General features: G+C 45.1%; 1 protein-coding gene across 1 annotated transcript in view; it reads right to left on the bottom strand.

Moving 5' to 3' along the window:
• Positions 1-15,319, bottom strand: part of PYGB (glycogen phosphorylase B) — a 689,075-nt gene that overhangs the window by 267,748 nt on the left and 406,008 nt on the right. The gene's annotated exons all lie outside the window — the stretch shown is intronic.

Here is a 15,319-nt window from a genome sequence, read left to right on the forward strand (position 1 = left end):
TCTGTATACTGTTCTAGGGCAGTTTCAGTATAATCGACAATGGGGGACTCCCTTCTATGTCTAATGTGTACTAGATGTGTATTTCTATGATAATCAGATGGGGCTAGGAAAACTGGTGGCAGTAGGAAGGCAATGTAACAGGTTCCCTCCCAATCGAGGGGCAGACGAATATATGCAGTTTGACCACAAATAAAATAAGAATGGCGTGAAGCTTTGAAAATAGATTTCCCACTGTCACTATACTTGACAATAGTAGTACAATCGCTATGTCCTACATGTACGGAACCATTATTTCTAACACATAATTCGCCTTTGACTGGTAGTACTGAAATAGCAGGTAAGTCTGGAGTAGAATCAGACTGAACATTGAGGACCATAAAATTCGAAGAATAATTACCTAAATTGTAAACTTCGTTTTCTAGGTCTAACCCTGTTCTGTGGGGAAGACCTTGCTTGTCTGGGAAACATGTACTGTTAAGAAAAGACATATCTGTTGAGGATGACGTTAACGTGGACCATGCTCCACACGAACCATTATGCGAAAATGGATAAGGAAAGAGTGGCAGAACTCCCTTCGGTGTCTGGAAAGGGGGGAGTCGACCACACACCCAACAATTAGTGGCATTGCTGGTCTGGTGTGAATAATGTAACATGCGGATGAAAGAATTATTACGCATAGCGAGGCGGTAAGAGAGTTCATGAGGAGGCAGATCACTAAACGTGTGTTCTACTGTAGCATTAACAGTCTTATTTACATGAGAAACTGAAAAATACAGATAAAATGCATAACTGGTGCAGGAAATCATAATGCTGAGAAATAATATGAAACATAGAAAAACGATACATCGGATTGAGTTTTGACTAACTCTCTCACTATGGGGGTCTATTTTATACATGTCAGAAACAGTCTAACCGTTTCACCTAGGGGAGGACTTAGACAATCAAACTGGCTGACTTATTTTACTAGACCGGAGTTTCAACTTATACTCCTGTTGCGGAGTTTTCTCTAACGGGGAGGGTGCAGTATCATTGTTCTTTGCGGGACAGTCCTTGAGAATAGTACTTTGGCAATCCTTCAAATCCTGGGAAATGGTCTTTGAGACGGGTTTCAGTCCATAAAATTTCTTTACGTGCGAAAGGTGCACCCAGCCTTTGCGTCCCTCCAACTTCACGGTTGTACGGGTGGCGAGGAGGACCTGTCGGGGCTCCTTCCAGCGAGGCTCTAGCGGACTTGAGCGGTCAAAATTGCGAACCAGGACCATGGATCCTGGAACGATTTCATGCGGTGCCACCTCGGTATTGTCTGGAAATGCGGCGGCAACCTGTGAACGACAAGAGTTGAGGGCAGACATCAAGGAAGCTAGGTAATCTGTCAGCATATTACTTGAAACATCGGTAATACTTCGGGGTCTGGGTGTACCCCACATGTTAGGGGGGCGGCCGAATACGACCTCATACGGGGACAGACCTGATCTGGAATGTGCGACCATGCGCATGTAGAACAGAGCAACTGGCAGAGCTACTAGCCAGTCTACACCTTTCTCTTGACAAACTTTTGCGATACGGATTTTCAAAGTCTGGTTATGTCTCTCTACGAGACCGGCTGCTTCAGGATGGCGTACACAATGGAACTTCCACTGGTACCCTAACAAAAGGGAAACATGTTTCATTAACTCTGAGGAGAATGGCTGGCCGTTGTCAGAATATACGACCCTAGGGAGTCCATAACGGGGGAAGAACTCACGAACCAACTGCTTGGCAGTGGTCGCGGCTGTGTAATCTGGAACTGGATATGCTTCTGTCCACCTGGACAAAGCGCATACAACTACAAGGACATACTTGAAACCTCGACATCGCTCCATCTGAATATAATCCATCTGGAGGACTTCAAAAGGGTGGTCAGGAGGTTGGAATCCACCTTGTTCCACCGGGACACTTCTACCTGGATTAAACTGACAACATATCATACAGGTACGGACTTTCTGTTTGGCTGCAGCTCGTAAATGCTTGTTGAACCAAATGTTCTGGATACTGTCTAACATAGCTTTTTCTCCTAAATGTGCTGGACTATGTGCGGTATTGATAATGACTTGAACCATAGAGTCGGGGAGAAACCATGTGGCTTTTCCCTTTGTTACCCATCCCTGACCTGTCTGGACCCCTCCTTGTTCAGACCATTTCTTGATTTCATCGGGAGTAGCATGTAACTGGATATCTATGACATCTTGAGTAGGGTCTTTAACTGTCATACATGTAGTCGGATCTGGAGTGTGTGTCGGTGTCTTATTTACTGGAATGTCTGGTGTCTGAGCTGTAAGCTTGGCTGTGCGATCTGCTAGATCATTACCCTGGGAAATAATGTCAGTAACTTTCGTATGTGCTTTGCACTTCATGATAGCGATAGATGTCGGTAAATGTATGGCATCTAACAGAGCCTGAATAAGGAGACCATGCTGAATCTTGGTTCCATGAGAAGTCATGAAACCTCTCTCTTGCCAGAGCACTCCAAAGTCGTGTACGACTCCAAATGCGTAGCGTGAATCTGTGTAAACATTAACTTTCCGGTTCTTAGCGTGTATGCAGGCTTGTGTCAGAGCAACTAGCTCTGCTGCTTGAGCGGACAGGGTGTCAATACGGTGTGTCTTAATAACTTCAGTGTCAGTAGTCACTGCATACGCGGCTACTAGTTCTCCTGTACTAGTCCTCATGCATGAACCATCCACATAAAGTGTCAGGTCGGGATCTGGTAGTGGAATATCTGTCAAATCTTGTCTTGGCTTGGTCATAATGTTAACTACTTCCACACAGTCGTGTGTGGCAGAATTCGAAGTAATTGATGGTAACAATGTAGCAGGATTTAAAACGTTGCAGCGTCTGATTTCTATGTGTGGCTGGAACAGTGTCAATTCATAACCTGTTAAACGTGCAATTGTCAAGTGCTGAGTTTGTGTTCGGTTTAAAAGAACTTCCACGGAGTGTGGAACCTGTACTGTCAGGGAGTGTCCTAATACTATGGAATCACTTTGTCTGATAGCTAGTGCTGTGGCTGCAACTGACTTGAGGCACGCAGGCAGAGCCTGGGCTACAGGATCTAATGTGCTCGAAAAATAAGCACAGGGCTTGTATTGTCCTGCTTGATCTTGTGTGAGAACAGATAATGCTGTACCTTCGCGTTCAGTGACGAAAAGTGTAAAAGGCTTACTGTAGTTTGGTGTAGCTAGAACTGGAGCTTGACATAGGGCTTTCTTTAACTCATTGAAACTGAGTGTATGTTCAGATGTCCAAGGGAGGACAGTCGATACGGCTGCCTCCTGTGTCGTTAACTGTATCAGTGGCTTGGCTAGAAATGCATACTGAGGAATCCATTGTCTGCAATAAGAAGTAAGGCCAATAAAAGCACGTACCTCCTTCTGGGTCTTGGGCTGAGGAAGACTCGCTATTAATTGAATACGGTCAGGTGTCAACTGCCTACCCCTCTTGGACAGTAAGTGTCCTAAGTAGACCACTTGCTGGACACAGAATTGAAGCTTCGAAGGGGACACCTTGTGCCCCATCTCGGCTAGGAAATACAAGACTGTAAGGGATGCTCGCTCGCAAGCACGTTCAGAACGGGCTGTGATCAGTAGATCATCGACATACTGGAGCAGGGCAGTGTCAGTTGGCATGTGAATGTTGTCTAGTTGTCTCTTAAGTGCTTGACTGTAAATACTAGGACTTTCTGTGAAACCTTGAGGAGCTCGTGTGAACATATAGCTCCTTCCATTTAAACAAAATCCGAAAAGAAACTGGCTGTCTGGATGAATGGGAACACTGAAAAACGCGTTCTTGAGGTCAATTACAGTAAAGAACGTGGCTTCGGAATTGATGGCTGTCAATAGGGAAGAGATGTCTGGGACAACTGGGTACTGAGGAATAATACATTTATTAAGCTCTCGTAGGTCAATCACTAATCGATATACTGGAGGTGCATTTGGATCAGTACGTTTCATGACTGGAATGATCGGAGAATTGCATACATTGGAGTCAGTTTCTACAACCACTCCTTGAGCCATGAGCTCGTCAATAATTTTGGATAAGGCTGCTACAGCCTCAGGTGGCAATCTGTACTGTCTGATTCGTGGTAACACTACACCTGGCTTGAGAGTCACACGATGGGGTGTGATTTGCATATAACCAACATCAGTTGGACCTTGCGCCCATAGATGCTGCGGAACATTAGACAATCTGGGATCAAAATCTCGTAATACATAGTGACCCTTGAAGTCACGTAGGAACAATCGTATTCCCTCTGGGGAACAGCATATAACTGCACCTAATTCTTTCAGTGTTTTAATGCCTAACAGATTTTCTGGACATGACTTAGTAAGTAACAGATCAGTAGTGCGGGACAATGGACCTACTTCTAGAGTAACTGGCTTTGATATTTCATTTACGACAGGTTTTCCTGAAAATCCAAGGGAAACATTTCTTGAGCCTGAGAGCGGAGCCCCTGGAACTTCGGCGTGGCTAATTGTGGTCCTACTTGCCCCTGTATCAATCAAAAACTTTCTGTCTTTCCCTAATACTTGACTGTGAACATAGGGACCTTCTTGATCTACAGGTATCTCGATGAGAGGCAAGCCTACCTCCCTCTCTAGGCTGTTTCATGAATACTGCTGGTACTCTGGATACTCAGACTGTGCATACTGGTACATCTGCTGTGTAACATGCTGTGTTGCAGCGATGGGCTGCGGTGCTGTAACTGTCTGTGGTGCATTCTGTGGCTGAGGAATCTGTGAAACTTGTTCTTGTCTAGGCGGACGTGGTCTTTCTTTAGTCTTACCAGTGGCTATGTTGTGTTTCAGAACTGCACACTCGTTTATAAAATGACCTGGCTGTTTACAATAATTGCAGTTCCCTTTAACGGGAGCTGCAGGATGACTGGCTTGATTCGGACCCCTCTTCTGACTGTCTTGAGGAACAGATTGTGCAACTAGTACTTTCATTTTCGTGTCTTTCATACGCTTTCTCTCGTGTTCTTGTTCTTCCCTGATTCTATTCTGGTGGTATTGGAGCATCTGTAACATCTGGGACGGGGTATTAGCTTGCCAGGTACTTTCGACTTTCAAAACTCGGTTTTTAATTTGCGGACTTGAATTCTCGACTAATTTAGTAACAAAAAGATGAGGGTATGACTCGCTACTCGTCTTGAGGCCACTGTGGATGCTAAAACATTTCTCAAATCTAGAATAAAAATCACTAATGTCTTCGTCTTGTTTCTGTTTACAGGCTGAGATTGCATCCCAGTCTTCCTTTCTAGTTGTCAATAACCTGGGCAAAACTTGTATTAATAATTCTGGTAATTCTTTACATTTATCTCCAAGACCGGTACCTGGTACTCGTGCCTTGTCTTCAGCTTCTAGAACTGCCCAATCGATCTTTTTCTCTCCCACCTCCCATTCTTTTTCCTTGAGCTTTTCATACACCCCTGCGGGCAGCAGAACCTTTAACATTTTAATTATATCTGGATACGTGTATTCTCCCATACGGAGCATGTCTTTTAATTCTCGATGGAACCCTGCTGGATCTTTATCATGACAGGGGATTAATTTTTTCATTTCTAAGAGTTCCATCTTTGTGATCGGGGTGTAAACAAACACTCGTTCTAGTTCGCCACCCGTTCCTCTAACTGGGTGGACTTCTCGTAACGGATTCTGTCTCTCTATGTAAAATGGTTTACTTTCTGGGGGTGAGACATGAACAAAATGCGGGTTCAAAAACGTTCTATATTTGTGACGCTGTTCTAGAATGACACTGATTAAATCGGTACCTAAACCTTTCCATCTATACTGGAGTAACTCGTTCAGGATATCATGTAACGGGCCTGGATCAGAGTGCTGACCCTCATACAATGTAATGAGGTGCTGGATCATATACATACCCGCCAGTCGTTGCTCGGCTGGGGGCATTTTCAGAAACATTTGTGCCACTATTTCGTCTGGAAAAGTGGTAGAATCAGTAATCCATCGGACTGCTGATCGGACCAGTTCTTGTTCATGCATAGTACTTAACTCACTATAACCGATTCGTGATTTCAGAATGTGATCGGTAGCTTGAAATACTTGTTCTAGAGAACCTTGTTCTGGTGCTGGATGATGAAAAATAGACTTGTGTTCTAGGCGTAAATGGCGATCTGGAAATCTAGATTTTCCTACATACGCTATTCTGTCGGGATTCTCGTTCTCTACCTCTTCAGTATCAGAGTTACTTTCTTTCTCGCTTACTTGTGCTGCTTTACGTTGTTCGTGTATCCTTATTATTTCTTTACGAATCTTCTTATACATACTCTCTATAGCACCGATAGTCTTGTGCTTACCCTCGGCTATATTATCACTCCACTTTGTCAGAGTTCTCATTTCGGCTTGATCTTTGGTCGGATAATCTTGTTCTCGTATTAGACAATTAATCAAAAACTTTAATAGCATGAGCTGGACTTCAGCTTTTCTTTGGCACATGACATCACTAATACTTTCTGGATCATTCCCTGTACGGATGAAACGATATATTCTGTCTAGATCTTCTTTCATATCTGGTAGGGTGACTAGATACTCGGTCACCTTTCTTACGCGTAATGAATATAAAACCATACTATCCTCGCCTGGGACTGGATCATAGCCACATTCGTTAAGGGCTTTTCTTATTTCTGCAACAGACTGATACCTGGGCGTACGCTGTGACGCTTGTGCATGTAATTCGGCTGACGTTAAACGCTTATGTGGCGGCGGGGTTTGAGGAGTACCTCCTCCTGCGGCCCCTAAACTAGAATCGTCGACTGATCCTCTCCGTACTAGTGTGGCAGGAAATTGAAATGCGGGCTGAACTGGTATGGCGGGCTGGACCGGGGGGACCGTAACAGGTACTGCAAGGGGTACCCCGGTGTCTGGAGGAACGGGAAGTGCCTGATTTACAGGGACTGGCGGAGCGCGAACAGGATTTGCATATTCTGGAACTGTGTCGTCCAAATAGGACGAAATAAAAATATCAGCTGCGGTCGGTTTGTGACGTAGCTTGGTCGGAACTAATGGTGGCGGGAAATTACTGGATGCCTCTGGGGTCGCTTTTGGCAGGCCCTCGGCAAGAAGAGGATACATACCCTTAATAAGAGCATGCCTCTGTCTGTCTGACTGTTCGGTTTTAACTCGTTCACCAATCTCGATTAATTCCCTTTCTTGGGCTCGTTCCAAGGATTCTCTACTTAATTCTGACTTTCTGATTTCTTTTTCGGTTCTTTTATGAGCTTCTTTGCGCCATAACTCGATGGCATCTTTCTGTGACTGTCTGGCTTTCTTTTTCCATAATGCTTCTTCTACTCGCATGATGCACTCGGCATCCCATGTACCCGATACGGGCCATCTATACTTTTCTTCTAACTGTTTGGTATACTCTACCCATAAATCTAGATATAATATGGCACTTATGCCATGCTTCTGATACATAAAATGACCTGGACTGTCCCTAGGCGGAACTGGAACTGCTGCTTCCAGCAGACCCTTTCTAGTTTTTAACTGACGTAACTTAGAAAACAAGGGCATGACTGGACTGTAATCTAGACACAATACAATACACAATGAACACGATACTTATTCCCCATTCATACCACGACATTAAAATACATGAATAACATTCAGAATACCAGTTCGAACAGAATACTACCTGGAATACGGAAAACAAAATACATGAATTTCTCGAGAACAGAACTGACTGGAACAGAAACTAGATGCACTGCTGAAACAGTACGAAACTTACCGGTCTCATACAGAGACACGTCAGGACCCGCATCCACCGAAGTGAACACTTCGTTTGTGGGTCTGTGTACCACCAACCCACGGACCAGAGTCAATCAGATTGACCCTGTCTAGATACTACCCCAGCAACGGTACTCACCGGGCAGCAAGAACGGAAGGCCTCGGACTGGACTGGACTGCTTCGACGTCGGACGGACGAACTTCGGACTTCTGTTACGGGTGGGCCTCCGGATACCTCGGACCGTGGACTCTCGGCTTGGGCTCTGGTCGGGACTCGCCGCGTTCCTCCACCGCCTCGTCTGGATGCTGGACCGCCTCCTCCGTCTCCTCCGTGGGCCTGAGGGATACTTGAAGCAGAAATATCTGCACGTGCACGGTATGGTTCCGTCACGGCTGCAGAGGGTCAGGGGGCCGGCGTGGCTTCACCGGCGCGTGGGGAAAGGGCAAGTCCCTGTTCGGGCGCCATTATGTGGTAAATAAATAAATAATACCTCTATTTTTGGATGAATAAATGAATAACAGATAGCTCAATAAATAAGAGTCAAGATTCGAGGTAGTAGGAGTTTTGCAGGTTTAATACAGCATAAGGACAGGAACAGGACAACCTGCATAGGAATAGGATGGCAGGGCCCAGCAGCTGCTGGGGCTGGATCTGGGATGAGCGCGCTCGCATTTAATAACAATACACGATCATATATACTAAAACAGTTGCATTACAATACATACGATAGGCGGAGCAGTGGGTGTGGTCAATAGCAGTCGCAAAAGATAAGGGTGAAAAGTGGGTGTAACGGAGGCGTATACATAGACATGTGATGCAAACGTAACAGAATATGTCATGAATGGGGCGGAAACCATGGAGGGGGCTACCTGAGGAGCCGGGACCTCTAACCTGATGGTGCGCGCAAACTGGCAATGACGTATTACTAGGAGAAGCTGGGGGCTTCGAACTCTGTGCTAGGAGCAGAGACTGAAGTCTGGAGAGTCAGGGCGACATGTACCTAAGCAGTATCTAGTATCTGATGTTTAGAGAACATGTTGATATGAACTAAGAGTCAGGAGGGGAGAGGCTAACGGACTCTAAGACTGGAGCATGCATTATTCTACATGTAGTGCGTGATGAAGAATATTAAATGACCATTAAATGCAGTATTTCTCTTACATGGAGACGTAAAGGCTAGACAATGACGGAAACTATTGATGCGATTCAGTAGCTTTAGGAATGCAGAGAAGGAGGACTGAACTGATAACTGGAATCATAACATACTCTTGGCAGACTCAGAGGCAGAGCCAGGCTGAGCCGGGCACTGCGAGGCAGGAAGTAAGTGAAGGGTCGAGGATACAGGTGGGGGCTGTATCGCTCCTCAGCGAGGCTTCAGGAGACAGGAGACAGGAGCTGAATCTGGTGCCCAGGCCCTTCTGAGGCCTAGAAACGGGGACTTTACAATGGAATAACGTGCACACTGAGAAACGTGGCAACGTAACTTTACATAGGCCTGATATTCGTAGTATTCACGAGAACTGGAAACTGACATACTAGAGATGGACACAACTGTAATTGCGTCATTAATCGAACATAGGGAATGCATATGCATATTTAATCATGCACACATAACATATGATGGATGACACGTAGGGACACAGAACACGGCAAAATTTACTTTTCCACAAAAGGGTAGATGGATGGATGAGTAAAAGGGAGGGTGGATGGATGGACGAATGAGTGGGTGGGTTGATGTGTGAGTGAAAAGGTAAATGGATAGATGAGTGGTTAGGTTGAAGGATGAGTGAAAGGATGGATGATTGGATGGCACAGTGAAAGGATAGATGGATGGATGAGTGAGTGAAAGAGAGGATGGAGTGCAAGGATGGATGGATGGAGTGTAAGGATGGATGGATGAAGTGAAAGGGTGGGTGGATGGATGGAGTGAAAGGGTGGATGGATGAATGACAGAAAGGATGGATGGATTAGTAAAAGGGTAGATTAGAGATGGATGAGTGAAAGGGTAGATGGATGGATAGGTATGGAGATGCATGCAAAAGTAGTAATATGGCTGGGAGAAAGGACAACATAGTGAAAGACTGAATGGTAGATGAAAGACTGAATGGATGATTGAATGTAAAGGTGAAATTGAGGATATCAGCTGGAGGATGGAAGGATGAATGGAAAGGTGTTTGGACGGAAGAGTCAAGAGAGCTCGTCTGAGGAGGGAAGTGAGGACTTGCTTGGTGCCATAAAAGCTTTGGTTTGGAGTGGGGGCTATTTTTATTTTCAGGCTACTCCCTTGGGAACTAGAGGAGCATCTAGGTGGCACGTATATACATTCAAAAATGGAGGCCATGGAACAAAATGGGAATAGCACACTTACATTGAAAATCCTAGGTGACAGAGAAGAGCCCTTTGGAAGATCAACTATAAGTCTTTAGGCAGCAGTAATAACAAGCATTTACAATGCAACGGTCTCGCCTTTGCAAAAGTTAGAGCTATTGGCATTGTAAATGACAACATTCTTATTTATGTGTTGGTTTTGAAACAGATAAATAAATGGCATTGTCATTTACAATGCCAATAGCTTCTATGTTTGCAGTTTATCTATGATCTTTGGGGAAAACAATAGCCTGTGATAATGTGGAATGCAATGATCTTAATATCCACACATTAAAAGAGGGACTCTATGTTTGCATATTATGTATGACTTTTTGGGAAAACAATAGTCTGGTGAGACGTCTACAGCGGAATTCAAAGGCGAGACGTAAAAAATGTTTGGTACAGTCTGATTCTGCACAAGTATAAAATATATATATTCAACGCACTTAACAGAGAATCATTCTGCTCATTTTGTGGCAGCCTCTCTCATATGTATACAGCCAATTTTATACTGTGTGCAATTCGATTTAAACTTTGGCAACCTCTTATACTGTGTGGAATATATTTTTTTAATGAGTTATATTCAGTGTTTTCTGTTACAGGCTGGAACCTCCTTGCACCATAAATACATTTCATTATTGCCCAGTGCATCTTCAAGTACTCAAATCAGTGACCCTCTAGTTACACGGACAGACATCTGATGTTATTGCATTAATAAACCAAGCTTTCCTAGCAGAACAATGTATTTACCACAGTTTTACTTGTGTGTATTACTCATTTTATATAGTTACGTGCAAGCTGTAAATGAAATGCCTAGAATATAATTACAACAGTGCATTTTGTTATTTTAGCCACATCTCTGACCTCCCTTCCCACGCTTCCCGAGTCCTCCCCGTCGTACTCGCCATTGCAGTTACCATACCCTTTAGATTCGACCGCTGATCTCAACCCCCTGCTTGTTTACTTATGAGATGTAGAAAAGGTGCCATTCGCATCAGTTATTTCCAAACGCTAGTACACCCCGTGATTAGCAGGCAAGTAGTGGTGTACAGACCTACTGCATTGTGTATATGTATAATTGAATAGAGTAAAAGGTGACATTAAAGTTGTTAGGGCTTTGCTGTCAGACAGAAAGCCTTTACTGGTTTCCACAAGGAAGGCAATTGCAACTACCTGCGTTGCAATCACTGACAGCCACCCGAGGACAGATCTGACACCGCCGTACTCTAACGAACCCTAGCCCCACACCAGTAGTGTGTTTAGGAAACAAAAGTCCAGGCCGCAATACTCCCGTTACGTACATAAATCGGTTAACATGAGTCTTATAAGCAAGACTGCGCGAGAAATGTAAATAAAACAAACAGTACAAAGGAGAACTTTAAAACAGGCAAAGGGCCGGAGGCGCTGCTTCTCGCACAACTGCCTGGTTGGAAATGGATCCCTGGTGGTAGGTACTGAGCTCTCCTCACCTGCTGCCTCTGTTGATGACACAAAGGTGAAGTCCCCGTTGTGAGATGGGTATGCAGGGGGCTGCATGATGTCCTCGGGGCGGGCTCTACGGCCCCTCTCTACAGCTGGGGGCTCGTCTGCCTCCCTGGCCCTGCCTCTGCGTCTCCCAGTGACTTACGCACAGGGGCGGGTATCTGTTGCTCTGTTTTCCGCCTGCGTTTTCGAGTCCACGTAGCGACAATATATTTGGCTTCCTAGTAGCTTATAAAGGTATTTTGGACGATGAGATATTTAGCATATGTATTATAGCCTTTTGATCATTAGTTACAATGTCATAGATACTTTTAACATACACTATTCCTGCATCGATCTATGTGAAGCAAAAAGAAAACAAGTCAGGCGGCACACTATGCTAACTGCAGCCAGTCTGTTTCAGTGTTGCCAGATTTTTAGACCCGGCCCAAGCCCAAAGCCGCTCAAATATAAGGCCAAAATAAGCCCAATCAGACCAGTTCCAGCCCAAAAACCAGCCCAAATTGGCAAGTCTGAAATTATGCACAAATTATCATCAGAAACAATTTTAAGGACCCATATACATTGTATTCAATATACAGATGGTGGGAGGGCGTTAACTGGGCACCTGCCTTAATGCTACTCAATTTTAAGACCAGTCCTTACTGTGACTTTGTCATGTGAAACTGGCACCGCTCAGAATACAATAGTAGAAAACAAAGAATAAGCCAGGCAAAATAGTGTTTTGTGCAATTTACTGCTCCCTCTAAATTGTATTTTAATAAAGTCTGTAAAACTTAGTGACTTGGTCTCAGATCTGAGTGAAAGTGTGAACTCCCTTATGCAGAAATACATGGGGGATGGTGCATACTCTCAAAAAAGCAAACATGCCATGGGGCATGTATCAGCTAGAGAGGGGCTTTTAGTGCTAATCTTCGAAGTCTGATTGCTGGAGCGACACAACTACATTCTTTAACTCTTCAATTAGTAGGCCTCATGGTAAGAGGAAAGACAGCAGTTCTAAAAGTCACTACGTAATATTACATTACATAACAATGGTTTATACCTACATAACATTCATAACAACTGTCGGTGAGTCATGCTAAACCCAATTAGTGTATGACTGATGGGACATAAAAACTGTTTATAATAGGAGTTCAACCACAGGGGCCCAGATGTACTATTCTTTAACAAGGACATTCATTTAAGATACTGCGATGTTTCGCAATGTAAAGCAGTACACAAAGGAGCGTCGAGGTGCAGTATGGCGCTAAAGTGAGTCAAGCGCATTGCCATAAACTCTTTGCCTAGCCGAGCAGCAACTTCCTGTTAATGTATGCAAAGGAGCGTAATGGGACGGCAACGGTGGGAAAAAAACACACCCTGTGATTTGATAGGAAGCCAGGTTTACTAACCTAGTGTGACCTGGCTTTGCATCAAATTGTGGCAGCAAATGCAACCAGGAGAAAACAAGGGGCAAGTGAGATATTGTGTGATATTACAACTCGTAACTTGTGGCGCTGGCAAGAGTCTATTCTCCATGACTATGGAAGTGCCTTCCCAGTGTGTTCTTCTGGTTTGAGAGTCTGCCATTTATTGCAGTATTACCCTTTTACCTGTGTTTGGTACTCTTTTGTAACATGCACACGCCACTTTTCTCTTGTAACACACTGTTTGCTACCTCCTTCATTCTGTTTGCTTTAGATACTTGCATAAGTGCCACCATTGCCTACGTAACGTTTGTTCTTGTGCCTGAGTGTCTAGCATATATTGCAGTATTATACCTCTAATTGTACTTTGTTTTCTCTTGTAACCTGCACACTTGTCACTTTTTCCTCCTGCAATGCACTGTTTGCTACCTCATGTATTTTGTTTGCTCACAATTGTCACTTTTACCTCATGTAACTTAACGTCTGCTTTTGTAATTTGTTCACTTGTAATTTTCTCGTCATGTATCATTACTGTTCCTATTGTGAAGCGCTCTGACGCCCTCGGGTAAAGTCTGCGCTATATAAAAACGCATAAATAAAATAAAGTAAAATAAATAAGTATGGTCCTGCTGGGGTCCGGGCAGCTGGGCCTGGCCTGGGGCTGAGGCTGATGTCGGCTTCAGTTCGCCTACCTTTGCTGAGTCAGTGCGTCACCGTGTCTTGTGCTCTTCAAGGGCTGGGCCTGGGCCTGGGCCCTGCCACAAGTTGACTGTGGTGTGTGGCCTGGGTGGGCGGCAGCGGCCGGCAGCAGCAGTGTGACACACGACGAGTGTCATGACTCACGAGTCCTCCTCCCGACCTCTGCTCCTCTCCAGCAAGCAGCCACAGTCCGCCGCCCGGGGCCCGCGCCGAAAGAGAGCGTGCTCACGTCAGCGGGGGCTGACCAACAACTGCTGCCCAGGGCCGTCATTGGTAGCGTTTTCGTACGCTACATGAATGACAGCCCTGGGGAACCCCACATTGGCAGGCCACAATCCTTGATGGATGCCAGACCTCTATGGCTGCCTTCTGCTCTAGGGGTGGGCGGGGTCATCATGTGCCTGCACAGAGGCAGGCCCATCAATCATCGGACCTCCAGGCTCCAATCAGTAGTGAGCCAGTAACTGTGCGCAAAGCACTCAGATTTGTGAGGTGTGTGTGATTGTGGGCGCCCGCCCAAGCCAGTTTTTTGCGCACAAGAACCCAAATGTAGCCCAAAAACTATCCCCCCCGACAGGCATGGGTTTTTCCCGCACAACTGGGAAAAAAGTCGCCCAATTGTGCGGGAAATAGCCCAATCTGGCAACCTTGGTCTGTTTATCAGTGCCGGCCCGTGCGCCTCGTGAACAGCGCCGCGCGCCCCTCTGCAGACTCCCCCTGCATTCCAAGGGAACTGCTCACGAGGTGCGCGACACGATCCGATTCTTTCTGCCATGCAGAAAGCAGCAGAAGTTCACGCGCGCAACGTTATCCTATGGGACACGCTGCGTGCGGCCAGGTCTTGTCTCCCTTCATCGGTCTCAGACTGCTGAGACGACGACTAGAACGCGTTTGTCGTAGGCGAGCCCTAAAAAGGAGGCAGAGAGGCTGACTGGAACAGACATAAAATATTTAAACCAAGGGAGGAGGAAAACAGGATTGCCGACATTCAGATTGCTTGCTCTTCCATAGATGTTAATACAAGAAAAGCAATGAGCAGTTAAAGTGACAGCATGCAACCTTTGACCCCCGATAGCATCACAAGTATGACCTGTTGCCTGATTCTTCACCCCTCAACAATGTCCTTTTTGTTTTTGAATGTGTGGAAAATGAGCTAGGAGTACAAACTACACAAAGTAAGCAGGACTCTTAGAGTAATGCTCATTTTCTGTTCTTGCCTCCGTCTTCTTTACCCTGGAGACCAAGTGTAGCAAGGGCATTCACTGGGGTAGCAAAGCTACAGATGCATAAAAGAAGTGAAGGTTAAGGTCATGTCACTTTGAAGAGGAACCAAGCAAACATGCAGTGCTCCACAAACCTAACATCCTTAACAAAAAATTAGGGGCAGTGTCATGGGTAACTGCTGCTAACCCTACTTAGCACTACTTGTCGCCCATGTGCCCCCGTATTTAGTGGACTGTGAGATAATATTTTTTTTTTAAACTTTTTTTTTTTAGTCTAACAAAGTAGTAGAATATAAAAGTGTTCAGCTATGCTAATGTAGATATAAGGGACTGGAAGGCCTTTGCAAGTTGTAG

Source organism: Lissotriton helveticus, chromosome 6 (genome assembly GCF_964261635.1).
Source record: "Lissotriton helveticus chromosome 6, aLisHel1.1, whole genome shotgun sequence".
NCBI classification, from domain to species: domain Eukaryota; kingdom Metazoa; phylum Chordata; class Amphibia; order Caudata; family Salamandridae; genus Lissotriton; species Lissotriton helveticus.